General features: G+C 45.7%; 1 protein-coding gene across 3 annotated transcripts in view; it reads right to left on the bottom strand.

Annotated features, from left to right (window-relative positions):
• The window catches only part of BLK (BLK proto-oncogene, Src family tyrosine kinase), a 70,852-nt gene extending 49,925 nt beyond the window's left edge, over window positions 1-20,927 (bottom strand). The window contains exon 1 of one of the 3 annotated variants that reach the window (XM_082726919.1): window positions 20,546-20,927. The gene's annotated coding sequence lies outside the window, so the exon portion shown is untranslated. The remainder of the gene's footprint in view (window positions 1-20,545) is intronic. The other 2 variants (XM_082726920.1, XM_082726921.1) reach the window with 2 other exon arrangements.
• Between the last annotated feature and the right edge of the window lie 390 nt (window positions 20,928-21,317).

Below are 21,317 nucleotides of genomic sequence, written 5' to 3'. Positions count from 1 at the left end.
TTCTTGCAGTATTGAAACTCTGTATCTGTTAAAGAGCAACTCCCCATTCCCCTCTACCAGCCCCAACCACCACTCTGCTTTCTGTCTTGATGAATTTCGCTACTGTAGGTACTTCACGTAAGTAGAACCATTCAGAATTTGTCCTTTTCTGATGGGCTCATTTCATTTAGCAAAGGTTCTCCAGGTTAATCCAGGTTGTGGCATGTGTTTGAATTTCCTTCCTTTGAAGGTTGAATAATATTCCATTGCACGAATAGGCAACAATTTGCTTGCCCATTGTTTATCCCTTCAAATATGGCAACTAGGAACAAGCCACTCTGAAAATGAAGATGCAGACATTTCTTTGAGACACTTTCAATGGGGGGCATATACCTAGATGTGCAATTGCGGCATCATGGGGTCATTCTATTTTTAATTTTTGAGGAAGGGCCACACCATTCTCCAGAGTGGCTGCACCACTTTACATTCCCACCAACAGTGCACATGTGTCGTCCTTCTCCGCATCCTCGCCAACACGTGTTTTCTATTTTTTTGTTAGTGGCCATCCTAAGGAGTGGGAGGTGATAACTCATTGGCCATTGACTTGTACTTCTCCCAGTAATTAGTAATGCTGAGCATCTTTTATATGCTGGCTGATTTGTCTATCTCCTTTGGGAAAATGTCCATTTAAGTTCTTTGCCCATTTTTAAATTAGGTTGTTTTTTTTAGTTCTTTAGTTGTAGGAGTTCTTTATATACTCTGGATATTAATCCTTTATCAGATAGATGATTTGTAAATATTTTCTCCTATTCTCTGTTTTTTTTTTTTCATATTTTAAAGGCTGTGACAATCCACTGAATAGATTTTATGAACAACTAAAGGGCCATGATTTCTCATTTGAAACCACTGCTCTAAAGAAAAGAGGTGAACGAAGCAGCTCAGGAAGTTGATGTCCCACCAGCTCCCTGCCTCTTACAACATGTCTGTGTAGAGTACAAGGTAGAAAGGATTGTCCTTCTAAGGAAAAATTATATTTTAAATGCATATACTATTATTTGGAAAGACAAGAACCTGCGAACGAAAGATGTAAGAAGGAAAAGAATGAAGTTAAAGAAAATGGAAGGGTAGAAGAAACAAAATACACAGATTAGGGCAACAGGAAACAAAGAAGCAACAGAGAGGAAAGTTATGTTGTGAGAAATATGTCAAGTTAGAAGGACCAAGGGGAGAACCCGTGGGTCCCAGGACCTACTTGCTCTGGGCACTCTGCCAGGCCCTGGGGACGTGGTGTTAAGCCACTGAGAAGCTCCCTGGGTTCACACTATGTTCCAGCTTCTATTTAATCCTCACCCACAACCCCCTTTGCTTCTGCATACGGAGGCACTGATGACCCCACTTTACAAAGTTAAAAAAAAAATGGGGATGACAGAGGCAAGATTTGCTTGCGATCCCTCAGCCAGGTGTGGAGTTCAGTAGGGCTACAAACCGGGCTTGTCCGCTTTCATTCCTCTGCTATGGCCGCCTCCTAAATATTTCCCTCAGAAAACACCAATGAGTTAAATACTCTGGGAGGCATAGGCTTTTCCATTTTGGTAAACTCTGAGACCCAGCCTGGCTGGCTGGTGGACTGTGCTGGCTACCCCAAGTTTTGCTAACACACAGCCTCCACATACAATATAAGATACATGGTCTGCCAACTGACCAAGTTTAAATAACGTGGAATTTAACAAATGTTCCCAACCTGTTGCAAGCATGTCCTACCTCTTTCTGACTATTCCAGAAGGCACTTTAACATCCCATCATGCCTTCAGGGAGTCCCTGGGTCATTCAGTATCCCATTTAGTAACCCATGGCGCAGTCTCCAGCCAGTCAGTCACCTCACCTCTTTGCTTCCACCTCCTCATCCGTGAGATGAGGGCTTTAGAAGGATGATCACCAAAACAAACAAACAAACAAACAAACAAACAAATATGATTACCACATGGCCCTCAACCTTCACATGGGAAGGCCCTCAACCTTCAGTGGGCTGCAATTCCACTGAAGATTTCTGGAGGTGCAGAGGAACAGAGGGATCTGGGGGGAACCCAGGCTTTGCTGACGGCTCCCAAAATGAGGATGGAATACAGAGATGGTCCAGCCTCTGCATTCTCACTGCCCAATGGAGCCCAAGGTGGTGACTCAGAGATCCCACGGGAAATGTTTCTCTGGTTTCTCTCCCACTCTCAACTCCCGCTGCCCTCATCATGATCCAGGAATCACAGGCTCTTTTTTCAGCTGCCCTCTGGCTCTCTCCCCTGCCTTGGGCAGCTTCACCTCCCAACTTCTTAATACTCACTCTAAGATTCAGAGTCCTGGTTCCTGAAACAACCACTCAATGATCAGCAGCCTCAGCCAGGCCCAGGGTGTGGACATCAGGGCTTAATCCAGGCAGTGGGTATGGAGGGAAAGGATGAGGTAGATTGTGATAAAATGTGAAAAGAAATACTCTTACCGAGGGCCAAAAAATTTTGAGAACCTTCTTGTCTTCCTTGAATAAGTACGTTTTTAGAAAGGCAATCATGTTATGTTGCCCAGAAAACTTTGTTAAGTGAATCATCTAGATTCATCTGTAAGATGAGGCAAAGGCCAAAAATGCTTTTATGCAGGGAAGTTCCTGGATGACTTTATATTAAGATGAAATATGTAAAGTACTTAGAATAATACCATACCACACAGTAAGTGTTAAATAAATGTCAATTGTTGTTATTATTATTATTATTATTATTACACAGCACAGGAATAGTAGTGACTCCAAACCATCAAGAAACCATAATATTTATTTATTTAGAAGTCTGTGTGATTTGGGACAAGAATTTTTTTTTTTTTTTAAATTTTAGAGAGAGAGCATGTGTGGGGGAGGGGGAAGGACAGAGAGAGAGAGAGAATTTTAAGCAGGCTCCATACCCAACACAGCCCCATGTGAGGCTCAATCTCACAGCCCCGAGATCATGACATCAAGAGTAGGGCATTTAACCAAGCCAACCAGGCACCCCTGGGAAGAGATTTTTAAATCTCTCCTGGCCTCAGAGATCACTTTATCTGTACAATGGTGCTAGGACTAGGGTTCCCCACTTGCCTTAAAGGATCAAATGAAATCATTAAGTAATTTGTAAACTATAAAGTAACATGGAAAAACGTCTGTTGAGACCACAGTTACAAAGCCTAAAAGTTCAGAACCATCAGTCTTCAGACTATCTGGAAGATAGTCTGATAACGGACGTGTCGGCAGGTTGATTTCAGCACAGTGTTGAGAATGAGGACTTCATGCTAATGATCTTGACTAGAACATGTCAAAAAATGATAGCAGGTTCTGGGAAAGAGCTGAAGAACACCCAGCATGACTTTCATGCATGTCGTTCCCTGGGTCTGATTGAAGGACGAGTCTTCATTTAAGACTTAGTCGAGGCATCACCAGGCTTTCCTGGCACTCTGTCCCATCACCTGCCCGTTTTCTAAATCAGACCCCTTGTGAGTGCCTCAAGGGAAGGGAGGGTTTTTGTTTGTTTGTTTGTTTTCAATCTTTGTATCTTCAGGACCATTCTCAGCATTTGGAACATATGAGATATGCAATAAATCTTTCTTATTTTGAATGGGAGTGAATTAATTAGACAAACCCAAACATCAGAAAATGCCTTTTTATCCAGCCTGCACCGTGAAGAGTAAACAGTTTAATTCACCAGGACAACGGTAAGAAAATGTCATTTATACCAAAGCCATTGTTATTCTAAATGCTGATTACTGTTCATTAACCAACACTTTGGGACCAAGAAAGCATGCTGATCTAATGTTTAATGTTGTATTACATCTAAGATGCCCAAATTAAATTATAATTTCCTTTCTTTGACTGCATAATTATTTCCCATATTTCAGGAAGTCTCCCCCTCACCTCTTTTTTTTTTTTTTTTTTTTTTTAAATAGAAGTATAGTTGACATACAACGTTACATTAGTTTCAGGTGTACAACACAGTGATCTGACAAGTCTATGTGTTCTGGGCTCATGACAAGTCTAGCTTCTATCTGTCACCATGCAATGCTATTACAGTATCATTGAAGAAGTCTTTCCCCTTTAAGGGCTGCCAATTTTCAGTAATAAGAAGTGGCTAACTTAGCAGAGATTTCCAGAGGAAGCCAGGAGAGTGAAATTAAATCACGCCCCACCTTCTTTGCCTCCAGCTAGCCCTGGAGCTTGAGGAGATTTGGCACAGGAATACTAAGAGAAAGAAAACCAAAGTCACTTACTGTGTCCAATAGTTTGTTGTTAATAAAAACATCTCTTTGAAAGGGCCTATGATATTCAGGGAATCACAAGCCGAAATCTCCCACCCTGTTTGTTGGATTGAACGGACAGATCTGGTCTCTTGAATTTCAGTTTCTTTGGCTCCTTAAGCCTTGAGTGAGAACATTTCAGTTTGATCAACACAGTTCACCTCCTGTGGTTAATGCTTGTAGCAGGAAAGAACAATTAACCAACTACAAATATTTCTGTATCAGCCCGACTTCCTGGAGAAAAATGCAAGGTTTTTTTTTTGTTTGTTTTGTTTTTTTAAAGCCAAAATATTTCTTTTATCTAAGCACCATGGTTGGCCACAATCACAGCAGAATCTCTCACTAACACATTAGCAATTAGCTTTGGTTAAAGTAATAAAAATAGAAACAATTCTCCTAACCATAAGGCACTTTAGCATAATGGGTATGCATATACAGACTTGCTGGTGAAACAGACATGAGTTCAAATCCAAGGTTCCCCACATGCTAGGTGTATGCTCTTAGAAGAATTTCTGAGCCTCAGTTTTCTCATCCTTAAAATGGGAATAATGTGTTCTCTGTCCCATGACCTCCGTTTAAAGACACAGATCTTTAGGATCCTTTCATTTTAATCCCACTCTTCCAAAAGGAGCTGTGGGGAGTATGTGGCGGGGGGGCGGGGAGAAAGAGAGAGAGAGATCAGTTGTCTTTTAAAACAGTTTTGGAGTCACAGCCTTCTTTGAGAACCTGGTGAAAGTATAGCTTTTCCCCAGAAAATACACTTTCATACAAACATGTGCCCTTTCCCCTAAAAACACCACAGCAATTAACAGACCTCTGATTAAGACCTTTGGGACAGATGAGACCAAACTCTTGGGTTTTGCTTCTTCATTTTTTTTTTTTTTTTTAAGATTTATTTATTTGAGAGGGAGAGAGAGAGTGAGGAGATATGGGGGGGAGGGACAGAGGGAGAAGCAGACTCCCCACTGAGCACAGAGCCCTGTAGGAGGATCGCTTCACAACACTGAGATCATGACCTGAGTCAAAATCAAGAGTCCAACGTTTAAGCAACTGAGCCATCCAGGCGCTCTGGTTTTGTTTCTTCATGAGTCTTTTCATTTCACAGAGAGGAAAGCCTGTTCTCTAGCCAAAGACCACATGGGTCACCCTCGCTGGCAAACACGATTGCCCACCACAAGAAGCTGGATGGGAGAGGATGAAGTGCTCAGGCCACTATCGCCATGACGGAAAACGCAGTTCAAAGTTCACCCGACTCCACCCTCAAAATGAGCAATTTGCCTCCCTGGATAATTGGCATTTCTTGGAGAGATTAGGAAAGAATAGCCTTCAGGGGCATCATGGGGCTCAGCATAGCTTTGCAAACTACATGTTATTTTGTTTTTAATCATAGCCCTCTATAATGTAAAAAAAGAAGAAGAAGCAGCAGCAGCAGCAGCCAACCAAATATCCAGGAGAAATGGTGAAGCAGAGTTAACACAATGAAACGTTATACAGCCACAAAAATGACCATCGTGAAAGCTTATGTTATGATGAAAAAAAGGAAGGAAGGAAGGAAGCAAAGTGGAACCCCTTATAATTCTAGCCATTAAAAGCTGTACCATATGAACAAGATAAGTAGTTCTTGGGAAAAAATGTGAGGTTAGTAGAATTATTGATGGTTTGTATCTGCTTTCAAATTTGGGGGGTATTATGTAATGTTTACAGTTGTCAAGTAAGGAAATAAATGATAAATCTGTACAAAATCAGCCTGTTCTTCCACTTGGCTGCAGCCCTGTCCTGCCTCCAAATAGTGGTTCCTTCCGGGGCTTCCCGCCTGAGTAGGCGGAGAAGGCAGACAGGGTGGGCAGACTGGGTCAGAGTTTTCCCAGACTTCCCCCAAACCCCAAAACCAAGCCTGCCACTGAGAGCAGTGGGAACACATTCATTGTCCCTACCCTCCATCACCCTGGCGGACCTTTTACTGTTTAGGTCAGCATCCGAGTCTAGCCAACGAGGAGACAGGTTCATGCAAGCAGCCTGAGGCCATTCGTGTCTAAATCCAGGTGAGCCTGTGGTATTCCCATGTGCCATGCACAGGTGGGCTGACCCAGAGAGTCAGAGGTAAATGACTTGTCTGACGCTTGCTGGTGCTGGAAACAGACACGGGGGTTACTATGGGTTTCCCATGGGTGCTGGGAGGTTGGCTGCTCTCACAACAATCACGAAGAGACAATTACAGCAAAGCTTTCTGGGGATGCCTGGGTGGCTCAGTTGGTTAAGTGTCTGCCTTTGGTTCTGGTCATAATCCTAGCGTCCTGGGATCCAGCCCTGCATCGGGCTCCCTGCTCAGTGGGGAGTCTGTTTCTCCCTCTCCCTCTGTCCTTTTACTCCCTTCCTGCTTGTGCTCTTGCTCTCTCAAATAAATAAATAAATAAAATCTTTAAAAAAAGAGAGAGAGAGAAGAAGAAGGAGGAGGAGGAGGAGGAGAAAGGAAGGAAGAAAGGAAGAAAGACAGAAAGAAAAAGCTTCCTGCAGTGCAGCTTGCCGGAGAGAGGGCAGCAGCTCCAGCCATCAGGAGGCCAGTGGATCTTAAAGGTCACGGTCAGCACACTGCTCATTAGGACCGAGCCTCCCAAGGAAAAGCAGCTCGTGCTCTGGCTCCCTTCTCCCAGACTAAGCGCCTAGCTGCTTCCCTGTCCCAGAGATGCCTGCGGCTGAGGGGACGGCTGCGGTACACGAGCAGTAGGCGCAGAAACCCTCCCACAACAACCCTCCCACAGCAACCTGCCTCCCTCCCCAGCCCTCCGCCCTCCGCCCTCCACCCTTTGCCCACTAGCCGCAGCACTGCACATCCAGCGTTTCCTTCTCAAACCCTCCGCGGGGGTCTGATCTCTTGGGCCTGGTGAAACCAGCTTCTTCCTGAAGCTCCTCCATTGCGGCTCTTCCGGCCCCTGGATCAATGAGTGGCTCCCTCATCGGATGGCCCCAAAGCTCATGGCAGGACCTCAGGAACAGATGAGTGTGGGGAGGATGGTGGCACATGCTTGACTTCAGCAACTCTCACGTTGTGTCCTCCGTGCCTAGCATGCGTCTGGCTGAGTAGCGCATGTCACAGTAAGTAACGATGGGCAACTGACAGTTCCAGGGCGGGGGGACCATGGGGTGGGGGAAATTTCAGGAGACGATGGATCCCCAAGGGTGGATGGATGTCAGAGCAACAGAGAAATGAACGGCAATGTCAAGGAAGTTTGAGCTACTGAATAGACAAGGGGTGATGAGGGGTGATGGTACCCAGATGAGAAAAGCCAAGCTGGCAGGTGCTGACCTGGCCTGCAGGACAAGAGAGGCATTGTCAGGAGGGCCATTTCTTCAGGCGAGCTGGTGCTAGCTGCCGCCTCAGGTGGGGGTTTCTTGGAGGCTGAGTGAGCGCCACCCTGCACTCCTCCACCCTCCGCTGTCCATTTCTGCTCAGCTGCCGTGTGTGGTTCTGCAAGCTGCAATTTCACAGCGTGCATTTAGCCTTTGCCTTGACCTGGGTGCCAAGCTTCTCCTATCCTTACTGGAGGCCTGGCTTAGGGCTCTGCTCAGCAGGCAGCTGACAAACCAAATAATGAGGAGCTAAGAGCCCTGGTTTTGGAGTCTCACAGACCTGAGTCTGCATCTGGGCTCTGGCCTTCTAGCCCCCCAGGGCCGTTGTGAGTTCCTGATGATATCACAGGGCTTTTTGTGGGAATTGGGATCGTGGCGGAAGGCACCTGACACACTTCTTAGCACTCACGTACCGCATGAGTGATATGTACCACATCTACCTGATATGCATAATGTGCCAAGTAGACAAGCAAAGGGTTGACTGGAAGGAAGGCTCAGAGCCCACTTATTTGGCAGAGTCAGAACCTGAAGCCCAGAGAGAGAAGTCCCCCAGCCAAGATGGTGAGGCAAGCACCCAGTTATAGAAACGCAGTCTCGGGGACAGAACTAGCTTGGTACAGCCTGGCCCTCTTGGCCAGCCATTCTCTTCTCATCTCTCCTGGTTTCTTCCCCCTCTTGATCTCGGGCTCCTCCTCCAGTGCTAATTTGAGGTCACCGTCCTGTCTTACTAAAGTCCTCTGTACCCCTAATGCCTGGTTGAGCTTTGGCACCTTTTCAGCTTTGTCTTCACATGTACCCTTGTATCCCCTCCCCAAACTCTCAAGTCTGCCTCCTGGAATTCCCTGATTGGGTCTTTCTGGATTCCAAGTACTGGCTGGCCCCCTGACCTGGATCTTTTATTTCTACTGGAGTCACCAACCAGGCTTCTGTCCTTTTAAAGTATCCTTAGAACGTTGATTTCCATTCCTCTGAGACATAGGTACTGTCTTCCCCTCCAACCAGGGCAATCTGCCCTCCTCAGAGGCAGTGACAGGCCCCACGTCTGCAGGATCCATCAGCACCCACTTGCATCTCAACATCCTCCTGGTGATCTAGGCCACACTCAAAGGATCTAGGATTAGGGCTCTCTGCTTCCTTCTCTCTAAGTTCCTGTGTCCATTCTTCCCATAGCTAGAACTGGTTGGCAAGCTGTCCTCCCTTCTTTCACCTGCCTCAGTTCCTTTCCCCTTTGTTTTTCCTGATCAACGGGAGCTCTCACAGCTCCCCAAGTCTGTAGACACCATTTAAAAATATATTCTATGTTGGCAAAAAAAAAAAAAAAAAAAAAAAAAATTAAAACAACAACTCCAGTGTTGCTTAGCCATGGTTTCTGTCAGCAGGTAGAGCATACACGTGTTTTTTGAGATAAGAATGGATTTTTTTTCTTCTTTTATTCACTTAATATTTTTTTCCTCACCCATGTTGAAGCCATCGCCACAGGGAGATAAAGTAGAAATAAGAGAATTCTCTTGGCTCAGATTGAGAGAAATGTGGTGAGCCAATCTGGGCAGACAGGAGCTCAGGGCATCTCAACGAGAGTCCCTCAGTCCAGAGTGGCACAGAAGTGATTCCCCTGACCCATCATGTGGCACAGAAATCCTGGAAGAAGGCTAGACCTGGGTCAGAGACTGGCATGAGACATCCTGGCAGTGGCTGGTGTGAATTTCTGATGAAGACCAGATGGGCTCCCCCAAAGAATTAAGTCCCATGAGCCCCACCCCAGAACTGTGGCCCAACCCTGGAGAAAGGAGGAGACTGCTGAGCTCACTGGGGTTATTTCCCAACACCCAGCAGAAATCAAGATGCTCAGATTAGATATTCTATTTTTGTACACTAAGTGTGGACCAAAATGCATATTCACAGCACACAGATCTACTCTGTTATAACTTCCTTGAGCCCTCTGGATGTTCTTCCACAGGAATAGGACCACCTTCATAATAAACTCACTCAACCCACTCTTCTACCTTCTGTGAAGCTGATGTCCCTGTCAACAATTTCAAAGATTTCTCCTTAGCCTCTTTGTTCTCACAAACAGCAATTCTCTCTCTTTTTTTAAATGAATGATAAATGAGCCAAATACATATTTCTCTGTGTGACCCTGGGAAGGTAAAAGAGAATAAAGCCAAGGGACAAATTCAGCTGCGTGTTGTCTACCCCTTAGGTTTGCAAAAAGGTCATGGGAGAGCTTCAAGGTCGTTTCACAGATGCCTTAGAGAGACACCCCATAGTGTGGCCAGGCAGAGTGAGGAGTTAGGAGGTCTGGCCTGAGGGTTAGGTGGGTTGCTGCTTATCTGTGTGACCACAGAAAAGGGATTCTGCCCTCTGGGTGTGTTACTGGGAACTTGAGATACAACCTGATGATGGTGCACCTGGAGAACAAACGCAAGAGCCGTGTTCACCTAGCATGAAGCTTGAGGCTGTTGCTATGCTAACCCCCTGCTGGGCCCAGTGGCAGAAGTGGTGAGCCATGCCTGTTGGTGCCTGGGTCAGGGTGGGTGGAACATAGGCAGGCTCGCAAAGGCTGAGACCTTGAGATTGGAACTTTAAGGATGCCCGGGAGCTCTCCTCAGGCAGATGGGCATTTGAAACAAAGAAGAGGGCTCAGCACAAGCTCTGAGGTGTGATGGGCAACAGGGAGTTGTTGGAGACAGGACTACTGGGCCCCATGCATCTGAAGAAGGATGACAAGAGGGAAACTGGGATGATAGACCAGATGTCTGGTCCCTCGAGGCCTAGGGTTTGTTCGATGAAGAGTCAATGAAGATTTTTACCCTGGGGGTGATAGGGCCACATTTGAGCTTCAGACACATCTTTCCAGCAACAGAGAGGAAAGACTTCAATGTGGGTCACTGTAGGCAGAGGCAGGAGCTCTAATGATACGGCAGTCATCCAGTCTAAAGGCAAGAGGGTCTGAACTAAAGCAGTGGAGATCTGGGGACAAATCTGAGAAAGGAGGGGACAAATGTTACCACAGCATTGCCCTCACTCAGGGAAACTGGTGTGTGTGCTCGCTCACCCTCTGGCCTTTGCTAAGACTCTCACTTTGGCCATGTTTTAGTTTTTTTTCTGCGGGGAACAGAGCCTCCTCCTAGAGATGCCAGGGGACTTAGTCACCCTTAGCAGGGCGGTGAAAGACCAGGCAGGGATCCTGAGGATTTTAGGCAGACCTGGAGTCTCCTTCATCTCTTTCCTCTACTGCTCCATGGCCCCTCTTGTGACACCCGGACGTCCCCCAACCCTGTGGTCCTGTCAACCTGCTGGCCACCAACACACCAGTCTGAGCCCTGAGGTGAGGGGAGTAGGAAGGGGATGTTCCCTCCCTTCTCAGGACCTGCTTGGACTAGAAGACAGACATTGTTTGCCATCTGACAGCAGAAAACTCTGTTCAATGACAAGAACGAATGAGAAGAACTTTAGGGAAGATGGTGCTTTAGCAACTGGATTTCTACCACATGGATAAAACCTGGGAACCTCTTTATGGGACAGATTTATTCCTTCACTTTGTTGCAACAGCATTTGTGATGGTGGGTTTTGTGATGTTTTGCTGTTGATGATAGGTATGTGGGTGTGTTTTCTCTGTGTATGTGCCTGCATACATCCGTGCTTGTGTGTGTGAGTCTGTGTGTGTCTGTGTTCATGTGTGTGCATGGACCTGTGAGTCTGTGTGTCTGTGTGTGTCTGTGTATATGAGAGACAGACAGAGAAAATAACCTATATCTCCTTCCCTTAAGAGATTTTCTTTTTGCCTCTCTAGTTATAAAATCCTTAAAATAAAATCCAAAATGGATGGCTTCCCCCGAACTCCACATGCCAGAAAGCTCTAGGATATCCAAGGCTAAAACCACAAACACTCCCTTCTCAGGCTGAATATCACAGAGTTGGGAGATGCAGAACACCCTCAGTCACTCGGGCTGACCTCCAACAGCAAACCACCACACTGGAGAGTTTTGGACACGTGTTTGGTGGAGACCAGCTAGCAGCCACTCCCACCTGCAAGGAGTTAAAAGCATATAACCATGGAGATTCAAAGACAATCTTAACTATCAAAAGCTTATGGCAATAGCATATATGGGCAAAACCAGCTCCCAAGGGCCCGTGGTTCTTCCCCACTCTGCTCATGCCTTTACTTCATTCAGTTGTCAAGGGGCTTTCCAATCAATAGGAAAAGAAGGACCAAACACGGAGGCATGGTTTTGCTTACATGTAGTCTGTCTTTCCTTGGCAGGTTTGACAACACACAAATGAATCGGAGGTGGGGAAGGAACCAGGAGGAGGGTGGAGGTCACATCCTAATAGTGGCTTTATGTGCAAGCAGCCATTAGAGGAAGGTGATTTGAAAGCAGAAGGTTCCAAACCCACCTGCATGAATGTTACACTGTCATTTGGCAGCAGTGAAGTGAAGGTGGCATTGCCCTCACTTTGTGCCTCGCTCTCCCTCACTGAGGGGCCTCCTGCAGGAAGCTTTTAAACCCTTCTCCTATGCCACAAAGAAGTGTGACCTTTCTGCGAGCAAACTATTATACAAGTCAATGAGATCTTTCTAGAGGCCAGGGTTCTAGCTTGGAGGAAGACATCAGTCACAGGGCCTGTCCCCTGTGATGTCTGAGCCAGGAGTCCCTCTGGGGTATTATTTTCACTTCCCATTTGCTGGTTCTCAGAGGCCACTTGACTTGTTTGACAGGGTGGAGCAAAGGAGCCTGGGAAGATTTATTTGACCAGGAAGACAGAGTAAGAACTGGCTCTTTTCTCTGACAGCCCAGGAGGCAAGCAGCTTCAGCTACGATAAGGCTCTGGCAGAAATCAAGGTACAAGGGACACCCCACTTTACCTCCCCCACACCTGTGATAGAGCCACCAGGCCTGCTTGTCAAGACAGTTGGAAACAGGTGTTGTCCCACCAATCTCAGCCTCTGACAATTGCCAACAACGAGCCCTCTGTACTTCACTGAGCCCTGATCCACTTGAAGAAATACCTCTACTTTGTACATCTATCTGGCACTGGTGGTGAAGTCTTCCCAGGAGTCATTCTTGGAGCGGAAAGAGCATCCCATGTTGACCCATGTTCTCATGACATGGGAAAGCTGCATTCACTCCTTGGCAGCTCACGAGAAGTCAATCTTTTTGGTGCCAGCAGTCCCAACCCCTCCTGAGTTGATGAAATCTGTTGAAGGATCTTTGCAGAAATGATCTTTGCAGAGGGTTGCTCATGTCCTCCACAACAGCTTGCATGCAAGTTTTTTGTTCTTTGTTTTAAGATTTTATTTGCTGGAGAGCACACATGAGCACAAGCAGAGAGAGAAGCAGAGGGAGAAGCAGATTCCCTGCTAAGCAGGGAGCCTACGTGGAGCTCAATCCCAGGACCCTGGGATCCTGACCTGAGCCAAAGGCAGAGGCTTAAACAACAGAGCCACCCAGATGCCCTGCTTGCATGCAAGTTTAAGAAGCTCATAAGCTCCAGGAAACTCATCAGGGGTCTATGGTCTCCAAAAGTTAGGTCACCAGCAGCCAGAACTGGTGCAGGGACATGACCCTTGTAGGGAAAACCTCTCTATCCAGCACCATGCATACCCCTCTTGCCACCAAGCACACAGCAGGATTCCCTGGGTATCTAGACCTACTTTGAAAGGCTCAAGACTCAGGAAATCCCAAGAGGCAGGCTCTTCTCCACGTGTCCCTGCTTTGCAAAGCCAGATGCAGACAGGATGCTGATCTGTGGTTCGAAACTGATATAGTCAGCTTCTCATCAGCAGTGTGCTGGGGCCAACTTGTATAGGTTTGTGGGAGTCAACTGCTAAATTGGGGGGAATTTTGTGAGCCATTTGCTAAGCACATCACTATTCAAAATTAAACCATACAAAATTAAAATTACATAAAATGGTAAATTATATAAAATATAATTAAGTGAATTATTCTAGAAATGAAGGTAATAACCACTCAAATGTCACCATTCCCTGGTTATTTCACTACATTTCACTATTATCTCTGCTCTTGAGGTTGTTTACATCAGTCACATCTGTGGGATGGAAATGCTGTCTGACTGTGTAACTATTGGGTGTCTCTTCCCAGCCCCTTGTGCGGCCAGGTCATGTGAGCAGCTTGAAGTTGGCTCTCTAGGAGTGTTTACACCACAGGAATAGGCAGGAGCTTTAAACCTGGGGCTGATTTGTTTTTGTTGTTGCTGTTGTTGATTTTCTGGACTTAATACGGTGACAGAAAAAATGCCCATAATGTAGGTTCAACTTTAAAATGTGTCCTGTTCATAGCCGTTAACAGCACAAAAAATTGAGAAAATTGCTACCTATGCCCAGCATGCGTGGCTGATATGTCTCTGTCACTTTAGTCTTCTTAACATAAACGAAACTATCAAGGACATCCATGCCACCCCTCTACTTGTGTGTCAACTGGAACTACAGCTTGACCATGGACACAAGAATTTGGCGAAAGTCAGCAAAAGCACTCTATGGTGAATCGATGTCTCTATGGTATCCATAATAAAGAATATTGCATATTTTGTTATTATTTGTGAATTATGTGTTACATATTCTGTATACCAGTACAGTTTATAATTAACTTACATGTGTATATGTGTGAATATTTGTTTCCCAGAAAGCTGGTTGTTGAACGTTTACCAGCATTACCAGAATACCACTGCTCTCAGTCTATAAGATACCTATCTTAACCTAATCTCTCTCATCTCCCCTACCCAACACTGCACTGACAGAGGAACCCATCAGACAGACAGATACCACAACATGGAAATGATTCCTTTCCACGTGAATGCATAGGGAAAAGAGATTTGAGTCTTTCCCATAGAGCCGCCCAAACAGAATCATGAAATGGATTATCACTTATAGTCCCATCTCCAAATGCAGTCTTTAAAAAAAAACAAAACAATTTTCTTTGGGGGCACCTGGGTGGCTCAGTAGCTTTAATGCCTGACTCTTGATTTCAACTCAGGTCGTGATCTCTGGGTCTTGAGGTCAAGCCCCGCATCAGCCCCATGCTGCGCATGGAGGCTCCTTAAGAATCTCTCTCCCTCCCCCTTTACCCCTTCCCCACTCCAACCCTTCCAACTCATGTTCCTCCTCAACCTGAGCACATGTTCTATAAGTAAGTAAGTAAGTAAATAAGTAAATAAATAAATAAATTTCTTTGAAAAAATCTGATTGTACTATAGAAATGGTAGGAATAAAAGGAATTGTTTTTTTAATTACATAACTTTTATTACTTTTACTAACTTATTGATTATAAATTATTAACAGAAACAGTATTTTTGTAGATTTTTTTTTTTAAGATTTTATTTATTTATCAGACAGAGAGTGAGCACAGGCAGACAGAATGGCAGGCAGAGGCAGAGGGAGAAGCAGGCTCCCTGCCGAGCAAGGAGCCCGATGTGGGACTCATCCCAGGACGCCAGGATCATGACCTGAGCCGAAGGCAGCCGCTCAACCAACTGAGCCACCTAGGTTCCCTCTGAAAGAGTTACAATAGTACAAAGGTACAAACAAATTTGTACAAAGTATTTTACAGACCTTAGAAAACTTTGCTTAGGAATAAAGGGAATATATTTTTTTTAACGTATAATGTATTATTTGCCCCAGGGGTACAGGTCTGTGAATCATCAGGTTTACACAATTCACAGCACTCACCATAGCACATACCCTCCCCAATGTCCATAATCTAGCCACCCTCTCCCTCCCCACCCACCCCCTCAGTTTGTTTCCAGAGATTAACAGTCTCTTACGGTTTGTCTCCCTCCTGATCCCATCTTGTTCCATTTTTTTCCCACCCTGCCTCTTAATTTCCTCATATCAGAGAGATCATGTGATAATTGTCTTTCTCTGATTGGCTTATTCTGCTCAGCATAATACACTTCAGTTCCATCCATGTTATTGCAAATGGTAAGATTTTGTTTTTGTTTTTGTTTTGATGGCTGTATAGTAAGGAATAAAAGGAAATAACTATGTATAATCTTTGCTACAGTTCAAGGTGGAACATCTAAAAATAAGTAGTGTAACAAGCTGTTTATGCACATATTATAGATTCACAGCTGAGCATTTCACCATAGGTTGACCCCTTTGGCAAAACAAACAAAGAATTGGTTTCTGTTTTGTACACAGAAAGGGAACTAATTCTTACTGAGCACCCACACTAGGCACCAAGCTCTTTCAAAAATGCTATTCTGATTTTGTTTATTTATTCATTTTCTGAGGCTTCCAAAAAGATTTGAAGCCACTTTTGAAAGCAAACATGAAACAATAGGAGAGAAAAAGAGATGAATAAATCAAGACCAAAGGGTAAATTAGGGTAGAGAAACAAATTTGAGGGTAAAGTTGGTTACAAAGAACCAACATGAGATGGGGCTACCCAATTGCTAGTGGTTAGATGCAAATTAGGCTCTAAGTGTGCTGTAGTCCAAAGCACAGAATGGGTAATCATTTGTTGGAGGAAAAGTGTCTTTAGGATATCCATTGCTCCAGAGAAGCATGGATTTCCCAAGTCTGGAGCCTGACAGAAATTCTCCTGCAACTCTTAGGGTGGTCCTGAGAGGAACGGTGAACAGCGGTCTTAGTGGCATCACAGTTACAATGACACAGTTCCCTACCTTACTTCTTACAGCAACCTTCGGCTCAAGCCTAGGATGACATGCCCTCACCAGGAAAGTGTGCCCGAGCCTGATTCTGGAATGCAATCCCTTGAACACCCCATGCATCTTGGACTGACTAGCTTGATGGTGGGGAAGGAAGGGGAGGGGGCACACCCAAAATATCTGGATTCATTTCTCAGTCATATTAAATGCATTTCCTCTTTGAGAAACATAACAAAACCATGGTCTCTCTTCTGAAACTTCAAAATAAATATTGTACATAAAAACTAATTTAAAAAGTTACAACATGCAAAGTGCTCTTTGCAAGCTATAGGGACTCTTCTGGTGATCCTCACATGGCGAACTGGATAGAATCTAGATGGAAATATTGTATACTTTTCAGTTTCAACTGTTACTAACTAATGAAGAAGTAAGACTCCAGGGTAAAATTAACCTACCTGAATTATGTCAGTATGGACTGAGGATGAACTACTGTTTTTCACAAGGACACTTGGTGACTTGTCCAAGTCACAGTCAGAAAGCTGCAGGGCAACACCTTGAACTGAAGCGCTCTGGTCCACAGGCTGGCCATCCAACCTCTATCCTAGAGAACCTTTCAGCCGTAGCTGCCTTGTTGTACCCCTATGCCCACGTTTTTTCTAATTCCTGGGATCCACAACACACTGAGAGCTAAAATTAAATTATTATTACTAAATATTGGACATGGTGATTCCAAATATTTGGAGTTGGTGGATCCTTTTGGGAATGTGATAGAAGCCGGGCGGGCATGGTGTGGGAGTGTACATGTGCGTAAAACCTTGCAGACAAGTTCAGAGAGCTCTTAGACCCCATGAACTCATCAAGGGTCTGCGGTCTTGGAGGTCTGAACTCCTGACCTCATCCATTAAGCGCAGACCACCTCGCATCATTTTAGACACTACAGAAACCTGCACAAACATTTCCTGAGCCCGAGCAACCCTGAGACTGAGGACTTTCTTAAACTCTGTACCCCAGGTGACTCGCTCGCCTCACCCTGGTCCTAACTTAGCAGTTCAGATACCAAGGTATGTGAAGAAGCCTGAAGAAAGAGGTAAGGACAAGGCACCCAAGAGAACCTCTTTATATGACATGGTTTTGAGCATCAGCCCTCTGGTGAGAAAGCACACAGTGGCCTGAGGTGAGCCGAGGTCCTGCAGGGTCAGCAGGGACCAATGCAGAGCCTCTTCTTTGCTCTAATCATCCTGCTCTATCTAGTTCTCATATCTGGGCTTAAAGCAGAGTGCACCTGCTCCCAACTTACAGGGACTTGGGTCCTTTGCTCATGCTCATCTAGCTGGAAGTGGCAGAACCAGGTCCTAGAGAAAAACTGGCTGGCCCCAAGGCCTATCGTCTTCCTCTGGACGGTACTGCACCTTGCAGCTAGTGGAACACACCAGAGACCTAGTGACAACCACCTTCTTCCACAAGGGCCGCAATAAAACCCTGGGTGTGGTGATGGCACTGAAGCTCACTGTGCCTAAGGGTGGTCACTGCACCTAAGGGTGGTCACTGTGCCTAAGGGTGGTCACTGCGCCTAAGGGTGGTCGTTAAGTCTTATGTGCATTTCTGCCTTCAAGCTTTCTTCCTCCTGTCTTAATCTTGGCTGGCACTCCAGAACTTGCCCTTGTTGTTTCCCTCAAGAACCATTTCACAGGGCATCCACCCTGCTCCAGATACTTTCCTGAGCTCTGGGACCCAGGGGAGGATGTAAGAGGCCCACCTCCCTATTCTGAGGGAGCACAGATCCAGAATTCCTGCAAACAAGGAACCCTCAGCATCTGTTGGAAGTTCACGGGGACACAGGGATGGATTTGGGCACTGGGAACGAAGAGAAGGCAGTGGCTTTGGTCCCAGGAGTTAGAACAGGAGGGGCTTGCCCTGATGAGAAGGTAGGGAGGGGGGCCCCAGGCTGAGGGAACAGTAGGAGCATGGTCTGGACCTTTCCAGAGCAGCACAGGGCTGACTTAGACAAAGCAGATGGGCTGGTAGTAGAGGAACAGGAGCTGTGACAGGAAAAGGACCCGAGACCCAGTGGTAATCACTGCTCTCCCTACTGATCTTCATCTAACTGTTGTGATTTTCATCTAAGTGCTGTCTTCCTACAGCTTCATGATTCTTTCTTCTTTCTTTAATCTGGCTGGGACATCACCCGTGAACCAGAGCACACCTGCTCTGCTAGGCCTGTCGGGTGGGTGGGGGTGGGTAAGGGATGTGTTGGGGGGGGTGGAGTTGCTCTGGTTCCCCTGCTACCTCCCCACACACGTAACCCTTACAAGCAAGGATGCTGGCCTCTGGTGGCTCTGTTGGGCTGCTGCAGACTTGAGGGTGGCACAGTGGGCTCCCAGGGAATTAGTTCCCGGCTGGGCTCACAGCTTCTTGGCTGGCCACAGGTTCTGTGGGGATGACTGGGCCCAGAGGATGGCAGATTCCATCCTGGCATTCCACACAGGGTCAGGGCCCTCACTTGCTTCCGTTCTGGCCTTCTGCTTCATCACCAAGGAGGAGGTCAGGTTTGGGTATACTTAGAGGACTGTGAGCCTGAACCAGCACAGTGAGCACTGCTGGGCAGACAGAGCAGGGAGCACTTGGCCCTAAAGCCCCTGACATGCAGTAAGGGCTCAAAAACTGTTCTGAATAAAAGAATACATGAATGATGAGAAATGCCACAAAGAGAGAGAAATATAAGGGCACCTGAGTGGTTCAGCTGGCTAGGCCTCTGCTTTCGGCTCACGTCATGATCTTAGGGTCTCAGGATTGAACCCTGCATTGGACTCTCTTCTTCCTCTCCCTCTGTGTGCTCTCTCTCAAATAAATAAATAAAATCTTTAAAAAGAGAGAGAGAGAGAGAGAAATATAGAACTTTCTAGGACTAAGGTGGGGGTTGGGGGAGACAATGGTAAAAAATGCAAAAGTCCTGTTGTGTTCCAGAAAGTTCAAAGAGAGGGCAGGAACCACCATGTCATGGATTCCAGTTTTCCCAAAGCAAGCTCACCTTTTGACCACATCTGCTCTGAGGCAGGATGAGTATAATCTTTTTTAGCTTTTTATTTTGGAATAATTTTAGGTTTACAGAAAAGTTACAAAGATAGCCTGGAGACTTCATATATACCCTGCACTCAGTTCCCCCTAATATTACCATCTTACTTAACCATGGTACATTTGCCAGAACGAGGAAACCCATTTTGACACAATGGTATTAAACTCCAGACTTTATTTAGATTTTACCTATTTTTTCATTAATAACTTTTTCCCCCTAGGACCCACTCCAATCCCAGATGTGAGTTTTGAGTTTAGTTGTCATGTCTCTTTACTCTCCTCTGACGTGTAAGAGTCTCTCCATATTTCCTCCTTTTCCATAACCTTGACAATGGCACAGGTCAAGTATTCTGTAGATTTTCCCTCACTTTGGGTTTGTTTGGTGTTTTTTCATTATGAGATCAGGGCTAAGGGTTTGGGGGAAGAACAGCACAGAGGGGAAGTACTTTCTCTTTGCACCATAACCAAAGTTATATAATACAACACGATTTATCCCTCGAGACGTTAACCTTGATTCACCCGATTCAGGTGGTGTCTGCCAGCATTCTCCATTATGGAGTTCCTGTTCTTCCATTTCCATATTTTATTCTAACTCTCTTCGGCACCAAAGGTGAGTGGAATCAAACTCCATCCAGGAAGGAGAAGTATCTACATATATCATGCACAATTTTTCTCTCTAACTGTGGCAGCACGATGATAACCATTCTATAGTCCTTTGATTGTGTGGACAGTTGATGGTGAAAGCAGTGGCCAAATAGCAAATGACTGGAACAGTTGTTAAAACCCTAGAATTTGAAAAACCCTCCCAAAATGTGTTGTCAACTGTTCATTCCTTCTCAGAAACTGATCGCTTAGCCCAAAAAGTAATCATTAAACCTATTCTATCACGCTACCCCTGATGTCTGAAAAATGGAAAACCATGGAAATTATTTGTCTTGAGGCAGACACTCCCCATACATCCCTGCTAGCCTCTGCCACGTCTGCCTCTTAGGTACCCTTACCCTTGTTTATAGAGATGCTGAAAAACTTGTCAGGAGCCCCACGGCCTGTATGCATGTGCCCACCCCCTTTCCTACCCCACAGTCTTCTCCTGTCTTTCCTCTGTGGCACATTTACTGGCTTTTCCAGCTTAGAAATCCCAAAAAACAAGATCTCCCTGGATGGATGAGCTTTTATAAATCAAAAACAAAACAAAACAAAGAAGCAGTCTTACCTTGGTAAGGCTCAGTAGCTTGTCACCATAGCTTTTTCAATCCCAGCACCCTCATGATGCCACAGCCTTCTAGTGATAACCAGCAACTCCTGATACAATCCCAAAGAAAAAGCCCATCGTGGTTATCTCAATCAGTTCCCATAGCTTGTGGCTTCCTTCTGGTGGCAAGCACCAGCAGAGGTGGCGGGCTCCCCGGTCTGTGGTCAGAGCTTCACCAGCTTCCTCCAAGGAGCCCCGCCCCTCCCTGGAACACTCTGAAGGCGTCTGTGGCCTCACTGGGTCCAGTGGGCACCGCTGACCCAGAAAAGCCTGGGAGGAAGGACCACAAGCAGCTGGTCTTTCTCAGGCCCTGGGCCACACTGGTTCCAATGACCCTCTGCTAACTAGAAAGTTTTCTCATGGGGGTTTGGTTTAATGACATGGGTGGTGCTTTCTTGCACCAGACTTGGCAGAGTTAGTAAACCTCCAAGCTAACTCTACAAGGTATTTCTCTCTGCCTTGCAGCATTTATCTGCAAGACAAGAAAGAGGTTGGTCTCTGCTGTCTTGTGCCATCTGTGTGAGCCTGGGCAGCTGTTCTCTCAGCCTTGTTGGTTTTGTCTTGTCTTGAAATAGTGCCGATAATACCTAGCCCAGAGATACCATGGGTACAAATGACAGAATGGGTGTGACAGGCACAGAATTGCCTCTCAACAAATGCTAATTCTCATTTTTAAAAAAAAAAAAAATAGTAGTCTAACCAGTCATTGATTCTGATCACAGAGCCTCTTCCA

Source organism: Mustela nivalis (assembly GCF_964662115.1).
Source record: "Mustela nivalis genome assembly, chromosome: 4".
In the NCBI taxonomy this organism is placed as follows: domain Eukaryota; kingdom Metazoa; phylum Chordata; class Mammalia; order Carnivora; family Mustelidae; genus Mustela; species Mustela nivalis.
This window is presented reverse-complemented; position numbering and strand designations above follow the sequence as displayed.